Source organism: Camelus dromedarius, chromosome 11 (genome assembly GCF_036321535.1).
Source record: "Camelus dromedarius isolate mCamDro1 chromosome 11, mCamDro1.pat, whole genome shotgun sequence".
NCBI classification, from domain to species: Eukaryota; Metazoa; Chordata; class Mammalia; order Artiodactyla; family Camelidae; genus Camelus; species Camelus dromedarius.
Window position 1 is genome coordinate 12638960 of NC_087446.1, and position 7100 is coordinate 12646059.

Below are 7100 nucleotides of genomic sequence, written 5' to 3' on the forward strand. Positions count from 1 at the left end.
GGGAGGATATAATGAGAGTCTGAAATAGGATGCTTGAGTAGGAATGAAGAAATGAATTGGAACTTTGAGTTTATTTTTTGATTAAAAAATATAGAAAATAAAGTACAGAAAAATGTGAAGAAAGTCATACTTATCTTTACTTCTACCACTTAGAAATATAACCACTCTTAATATTCTTTGGCATTCCTTTTCAGGTCTGTCCCATTTCACGTCCTCCTCCCCCTACTTTCAAATTTTGAGAGTCCACAAGACTACATGTCTCTTATAGATGATGAAGTTGTAAAAGAGATGACTTTCTAAAATGACATGATTTTGTTCATATGCAGCAGGAACCCAACAGGTGTTTGTAGAATGAATGAATTGTGGAATGACTGAAATGATAACTGCTGGAATTCAGTGAATAGAGAGGGATGAGTCAAAGATAACCCCTAAGTTTTGAGATTGTGTGGATAGTGTAAAGGAGAATTTGGCTAGCTTTTGATGGTGAGGTTGGAAGTGGTGGGGTGATCCAGAAGAGAACGGATTTCATTTGGAGACATTGAATTAGATGTGATGGTACAGTATCCTAAGTTGAAATCCAGAGCTTAGCTGAGCATTTGGGGTCATCACCGAAGTAAGAACATGTGGAGAAAGAATTGAGTTTAGAAATAGCCACTGTTCTGGTCAGCAGCATCAGTTTTTTGAGGACCACTCCAAAATGCATTTATTTCCGTAATATCTTTCTTTAAATGACTCTTACTTGAAAAGGGAAATTCCATATTGGTTCTGTAAATGGCAAACTAATATCACGTGCTTGAAATAGTTGGTAATGGAAAAATTAAAATAATGACAACAAAATAATGATATTAAATTTTAGTTAAATCCTCTGGGCCTAGTCTACTCTGTTTAAATAAAAAGCCAAGGAAACAAACAAAACCCCCCAACATCCCCCCAAAACAAACCCATTAAGACATTGTACATAGAACATCTGAGGGCTTGACAAACCAGTAACTTTCTCATGACATGATTTATTACTATTTTTTGCCACCTAAAGTAGGTATACATCCCATGATTTGGGAAGGGGAAGAAGAGCTGTTATGGAAATAGAGGCAGCTTAAGAGAATGATGATGTCCTGGAAGTCTTTGGAAAGTGGGATTTTCCTAAAACTATGTGTGATGCTGATGAAAATTCAAGGAGAGGTTTGTGAGAACTTACGTATCAACATGTGATACTGTCTGTTAACATGCACCAAGAAGTTTTTGTGTTTTGGTGATTCTTACATATCTGGATTTAGCCTATTCCTGTTTGATGAGCATGTACGAACTGATAAAATATCTTCTTGTGTGTTAGTAAGTTTTATCTGGAATGTAAATGAGTAAATGAACATGTGGAGCAGACATATGACAATGATGAGGGAAATTACATTCCTGGCTTTCAAATAAGTAACTATTAGAACATTCTTTTGGTCATATTTTTATTCTTATGATTGATACTTAGCAGAACTAGTTAATTCAATAATAATAATTCAATAAGTGAAATTTGTAGATCCAGGCATAAACATGAATTAGGCTGCCAAATAGCAAATACATACCAAACACACACACACACACACACACACACACACACAAATTACTGTTTCTTTAAAGAGTATGGGAAAGGCAATAATTTTGAGGAATAGTTGTCATGCAGAATTTTTGTCTCTGTCATACACCAGGATATGAACCAAGACTGGCCTCAGCTGTGAAGTTCTTGTTACTTTTGATGGGTGGGTGGGGGCATATGAGTGTATTAATTGTTCACTTGTATTTTTTGTTACCCTTCAAGTGAAAATTTGTTCCTGAATTCTGAACATATATTAGAAGTTCTTTGAATTTATGGTAATGAAATCATTCTACTTTACTGTGAATTACCTGTAATAGTACTTTTTTGTTCTCTGCATTATAAAATTTATTTTAAAGGGTATCTAAGTAAAACACTTGATTTCCCTACTTCATTTTCAAGCTGAATTTAGGCGATCTCAATTTAAGATGAACCCTTTTCAATTAAAACAAGAATTGTTTAGAAATTCCAGTACTTAAAAAAATTATTAAATTAAAATTGTTACATACGATGATTCAGCCTCAATCCGTCCCCCCTTTTTAAAGAATGAGGCAAAATATAAATAAATGAAATACGTAGTGGTGGTTGCCAGGCCACAAAACCCTATAATGTTCCTGAAGTACAGTACTGTATTACCTAACCACCATTTATACCAGTGATTGGCAAAGAGGTATTCACGACTCCCAAGCAACCAACCAATAAATCATTTTTGAAATGTATCATGTTTGAGTTGGAAACTGCCACAGAATTAATTGATTCTGGCAGAAAAGAGATGTGTTAAAAGAGAACTAGGTGTGTCTTTTGCCATTGTCTCCTCTTGAAAGTGCCTCAGTCTGTAATCTGTGTCTCGTAGAAAGTGTAATTGCTAATATATTTCTTTTGTATTATAGTCGGGATTTCAAACTTACTTTGAGCAATATTCTGTTTAGCACAACAAAGAAACTACATGGAAATGTGATGTAATTTGAGCTCTGCTGCTCATCTGGAGATTTTTGTGGTTCTGAGTTTCTTCAAGTGTATTAGGATTCTAAAGAATCCTAGTTCTGACTCTGCAGGATGATGACTCTGTTGATGACTTGAATAGGCTCCATAAGTCTGAAAGTGAATTCCTCATTTTAATCAGTTGTATTTTTTAATTTCATTATATTCTTTACTGAAACACCATTCTATTGTTAATTTATTTATCAGGCTATAAGCATTCTTTAATGGATGGCATCAGTGTACGCATTTTTAACAGCATGTATGAAACATCTATGTATGGACAAACATATCTGTTTTGTATTAAAGGGAGATTATTTGTTAGAGGAGACTTCGTTGGATGCAGCATGTTCAGTTGATAGTGTAGATACTCATTTCCTTATTCTGAGAAACCTCACATGACACAGTTTGCTGTGATTTTTGGTTATTGATTGACGGAGGCTATTCAAGTCATCAACGTCCCCACACCCTGCAGAGTCAGAACTAGGGTTCTACCTCCTTTTCCTCCAAGGAGTCCCCTCTATTGGTTTTCTGTTGCTGTGTAACAGTGGCTTAAAATAATACCTGTTAGCTCACAGTTCTGTGTCAGAAGTCTGGGCACAGTGTGGCTGGGTTCTCTGCTCAGGGTATCATAAGACTGAAGGAAAGGTGTCACCTGGGCTGTGTTCTTGTCTGGAGGCTCTTCCAAAGCTTTCTTCCAAAGCTCATCCAGATTGTTGGCAGAACTTGGTCTTCACAGCTGTAGGACCGAGATCCCATTTCCGTGCTGGCTGTCAGCTGCACTCTCAGCTCGTAGGCCTGTGTTCCTGGCCTTGTGGCCCCCTCCATCTTCAAAGCCAGCTGTAGAGAATATCCTTCATGTCCAATGTTTCTCACTCTCGTCTTTTTGACTTCTCTGTCTCTCATTTCTGGACCCAAATTTAAAGATTTTCTGTGGTTAATTCAATCCCACCTGGATAATTCCCCTTTCTTAAGTCACTGTCTTAAAGTTAACCTAATCATGGAAGTGAAATCCCTTCACGTTGGCAGTCCCAAAGATTATACAGGGCACATTCTCCAGGGATCAGGGATCTTGGATCTTAGAGTTCTGTCTACCACAGACAGTCCCCTTTGTATGGCTGACAGTAAGTGTTGCAGTTGCCTTTGTTGTGTCAGTCCCACTTAATACATTTATCTATGGCTGGAGATCATGAGCTTTGTCACTGGTGATAGATTTCCCTCTGGGCTCCTAAGAGGAAGGAGTTTGGGCAGAAGTAGTTAGCAGGAAGTAGCCAAGTGGTGGAGCAGTGTCTCTGTGTTTTCCTCTTCAGAGCGAGGAGTGAGATGGGCAATGGTGGCTCAGATCCGTTATATAAAGGAGCAACAAATGTATCCCATAAGTTTTGGTTTATATTTTAACATATATAGGTGGTCTTAGTTACATCTAAACAAGAATACCACTTAAAAAGACTTGTCGTGTAGCATAAAAGTTCTTATTAGATATGGAGCTATTTCTGCCAATAACTTGGCGTTTTGAGGACAGATAGCATTCCATTTCGAATTTGAGATTGGCTACAAAAATATCCTAGGGCTGAAAATAGGCGTAGTAAATTGCACCCACAAAACCTTCTATAAATTTATGGTGGAGGAAAAGTCTTTATTGAGTGTGCATGGGAAAATGTGACATAAACTCTATGCTTTAGAACAGTAGATGGGACCTCATAGTTTATTTTAATTACTCTGTATAATTAATTTTCAGTACAAATCCCAAAAATGTTTTTGCACATGAGTTATTTGCCTTTTTTTTTTTCTGTTATTTTCATCTTTGGCTAATTAGAATTCTCCCACTTCTGTTCCAGAAGTGTTTCATTAGTTTTCCTTCTTTTATTTTTTTAACATTTTTTATTGAGTAATAGTCATTTTACAATGTGTCAAATTCCAGTGTAGAGCACAATTTTTCAGTTACATATTCACTGTCACACATTTTTTTTTTTTCGCCGTGAGCTACCACAAGATCTTGTATGTATTTCCCTGTGCTATACAGTATAATCTTGTTTATGTCTTCTACATTTTGAAATCCCAGTCTGTGCCTTCCCACTCCCTGCCCCCTTGGCAACCACAAGTTTGTATTCTATATCTATGAGTCTGTTTCTGTTTTGTATTTATGGTTTTGTTTGTTTTGTTTTGTTTTGTTTTTTAGATTCCACATATGAGTGATCTCCTATGGTATTTTTCTTTCTCTTTCTGGCTTACTTCACTTAGAATGACATTCTCCAGGAACATCCATGTTCCTGCAAATGGCGTTATGTTGTCGGTTTTTATGGCTGAATAGTATTCCATTGTATAAATATACCACCTCTTCTTTATCCAGTCATCTGCTGATGGACATTTAGGCTGTTTCCATGTCTTGGCTATTGTAAATCGTGCTGCTATGAACATTGGGGTACAGGTCTCATTTTGAAATAGGGTTCCTTCTGAATATATGCCCAGGAATGGGATTCCTTGGTCATATGGTAAGTCTGTTTATCTTCACATTTTCTTTGATTAATGTTTTTATACTACTTTAACCTTAATTTTTCTCCTAGTGCTTTAACAAAATTATGAGACAGTAAAGTTATCTTCAGATGTCTTTCATTTTGACTCTATTACTGTTTGAGTTGGCTTTTAAGACGTGCTTATTTTGCATAAATTTCTCTTCATGAAAAAGAGTCACTTCTAGCATTAACACTTCAGGGAATTGTTTCAAAATTTAGCTTATTGTCTTAATGTTAATAAGACTTCTAGAAGTCTGGTTTTTGGTTTATATCCCCAAATAATATATTTGATTGTGTGGTATTAATTGTATTCTATTAACATTTGGTTTGATCCCAGATATTTCAAAAAAAATTATAATTAACTTTAGTCTTTTTATTAGTTTATCCAGTATTTTAGAATAGTACTTTACAATTAAGCTGATAAATTGAGAAAGTACTGATATGTATTCTTAAGTGGAAATAATTTTAATAAGATACTAATACTGTTAACTATTAAATATTTAAGGAAACTTTAATAAATGTTAATACTATATTCAACTATTAGATAAAACTTTGTGGTGGAAGCAGTAAAACATTGTATGATTTTAATTTTTGCTAAGTTATAGAAATTCGTATAGCCTTTTTTTTTTACAGTTAGCAGTGAAATGTAACTAATCCTGTCTATTAGGGTATACTCTTGTTTGCCAAATATTTAATTAGTCTGATCTATGGTCATTGAAATGGGCTAATGATTTAATTCATAAAAGTCCATATTCTGTGTGCTTGAACTGATACATTTTCAGAGAATTAAAAATAGTAAATTCCTGAATGGCTAATAAAGTACGTTAATGAATATTACTATTCTTTATTGATTTTCTGAGTATGGTTGATAAAACACTGATCCCAGTTTCTGGTTTGCTCTTCATACCTACTACAATTATTTCCTTGGTGAAAGGAAGTCTCAGATAATTAAATGTTAATCTAAGACATATTCAGGAAGATGTGTACTACAAAATCACATAACATATCCAAAGGTAAGTAGAAATAATGATCCATCCACAAGTATGTGGCTGCTTAGTGGAATGATTTAAGAGCCTGAGCATTATCAAAGACTGCTAAGCTGAACATGGCAAGCTGAATTGCTAAGTGAAAGAGGTCACTCAAAGAAATAGTTAAGTAGCAGAGCTGGGCTTAAGACCCTGCCCTTCCACTCCAGGTACAATACTTTTATAGTGTCTTAGAGGGCTGAGGGTTGTTTTTGGCTCTTTTGTGCCTCCATTTAGAGCTCCTTTTCCCTGCTCCTCTCAATCACACATGAAAACACAGGTAAAGATATTGAAAGGAAATTTGGTTACACCCTTCTGTGTACTGAGTAAATGGGATCAATTAATTCAGTGGTGGATCCCGGTGGAAGGGAGAGGGAGCTCCTGGCTACTGCTCAGGGCTATTTTAGGTGGAAGTGTAATTGGAGAGCAAGAGAGCCTTCTGCCTTTGGGTGTGGGGAAACAGAGAAGTGAGAGAGAATATAAGGGACTTTGGCTCCTAGATGCTGGACCAATGAGTGTTTTCCAGTTTGTGATGAAATTAGTTTAGTTTGGAGTACACTAGTAAACATAGGTACCATTTGTAGATGTAGAAAAACTAGTATGATGTTACCACTTTTGAGAAGGGGAATTTTAGTTTAGGTGTAAAAAGTAATATTAGTTCCTGAGAAAGCTGATAAGTTTGTGACTAATAACTGTATGGCCTAATAACTTGTGTATTTCATGAATATGTTTATTTTATGTTTCATTTAGATATACTATTTTCATTTGATTTTCGATCTCTATTTAGGTAGCTGTCAGCTTACAACCAAAATAATTTAGATAAAACATTGAAAAAGTTCTGTATGTGAATTCCTTGAACTATGATTTTAGTTCTGAAGTTTGCTGCCCTAGTGTTACCCTCTCCCCATCTTCCAATTAGAATGGCCTGTTGGCTAGAGGAATAGTACTGGAACAACAACATATCTCAGTATACTGGAGAGGCCATGGTTCTGGTTGTAAAAGTGT

The 7100-nt window shown here is 35.6% G+C and overlaps 1 protein-coding gene across 3 annotated transcripts in view; it reads left to right on the forward strand.

Annotated features, from left to right (window-relative positions):
- FRS2 (fibroblast growth factor receptor substrate 2) overlaps positions 1 to 7100 on the forward strand; it is a 104353-nt gene that overhangs the window by 20779 nt on the left and 76474 nt on the right. The window lies entirely within an intron of this gene.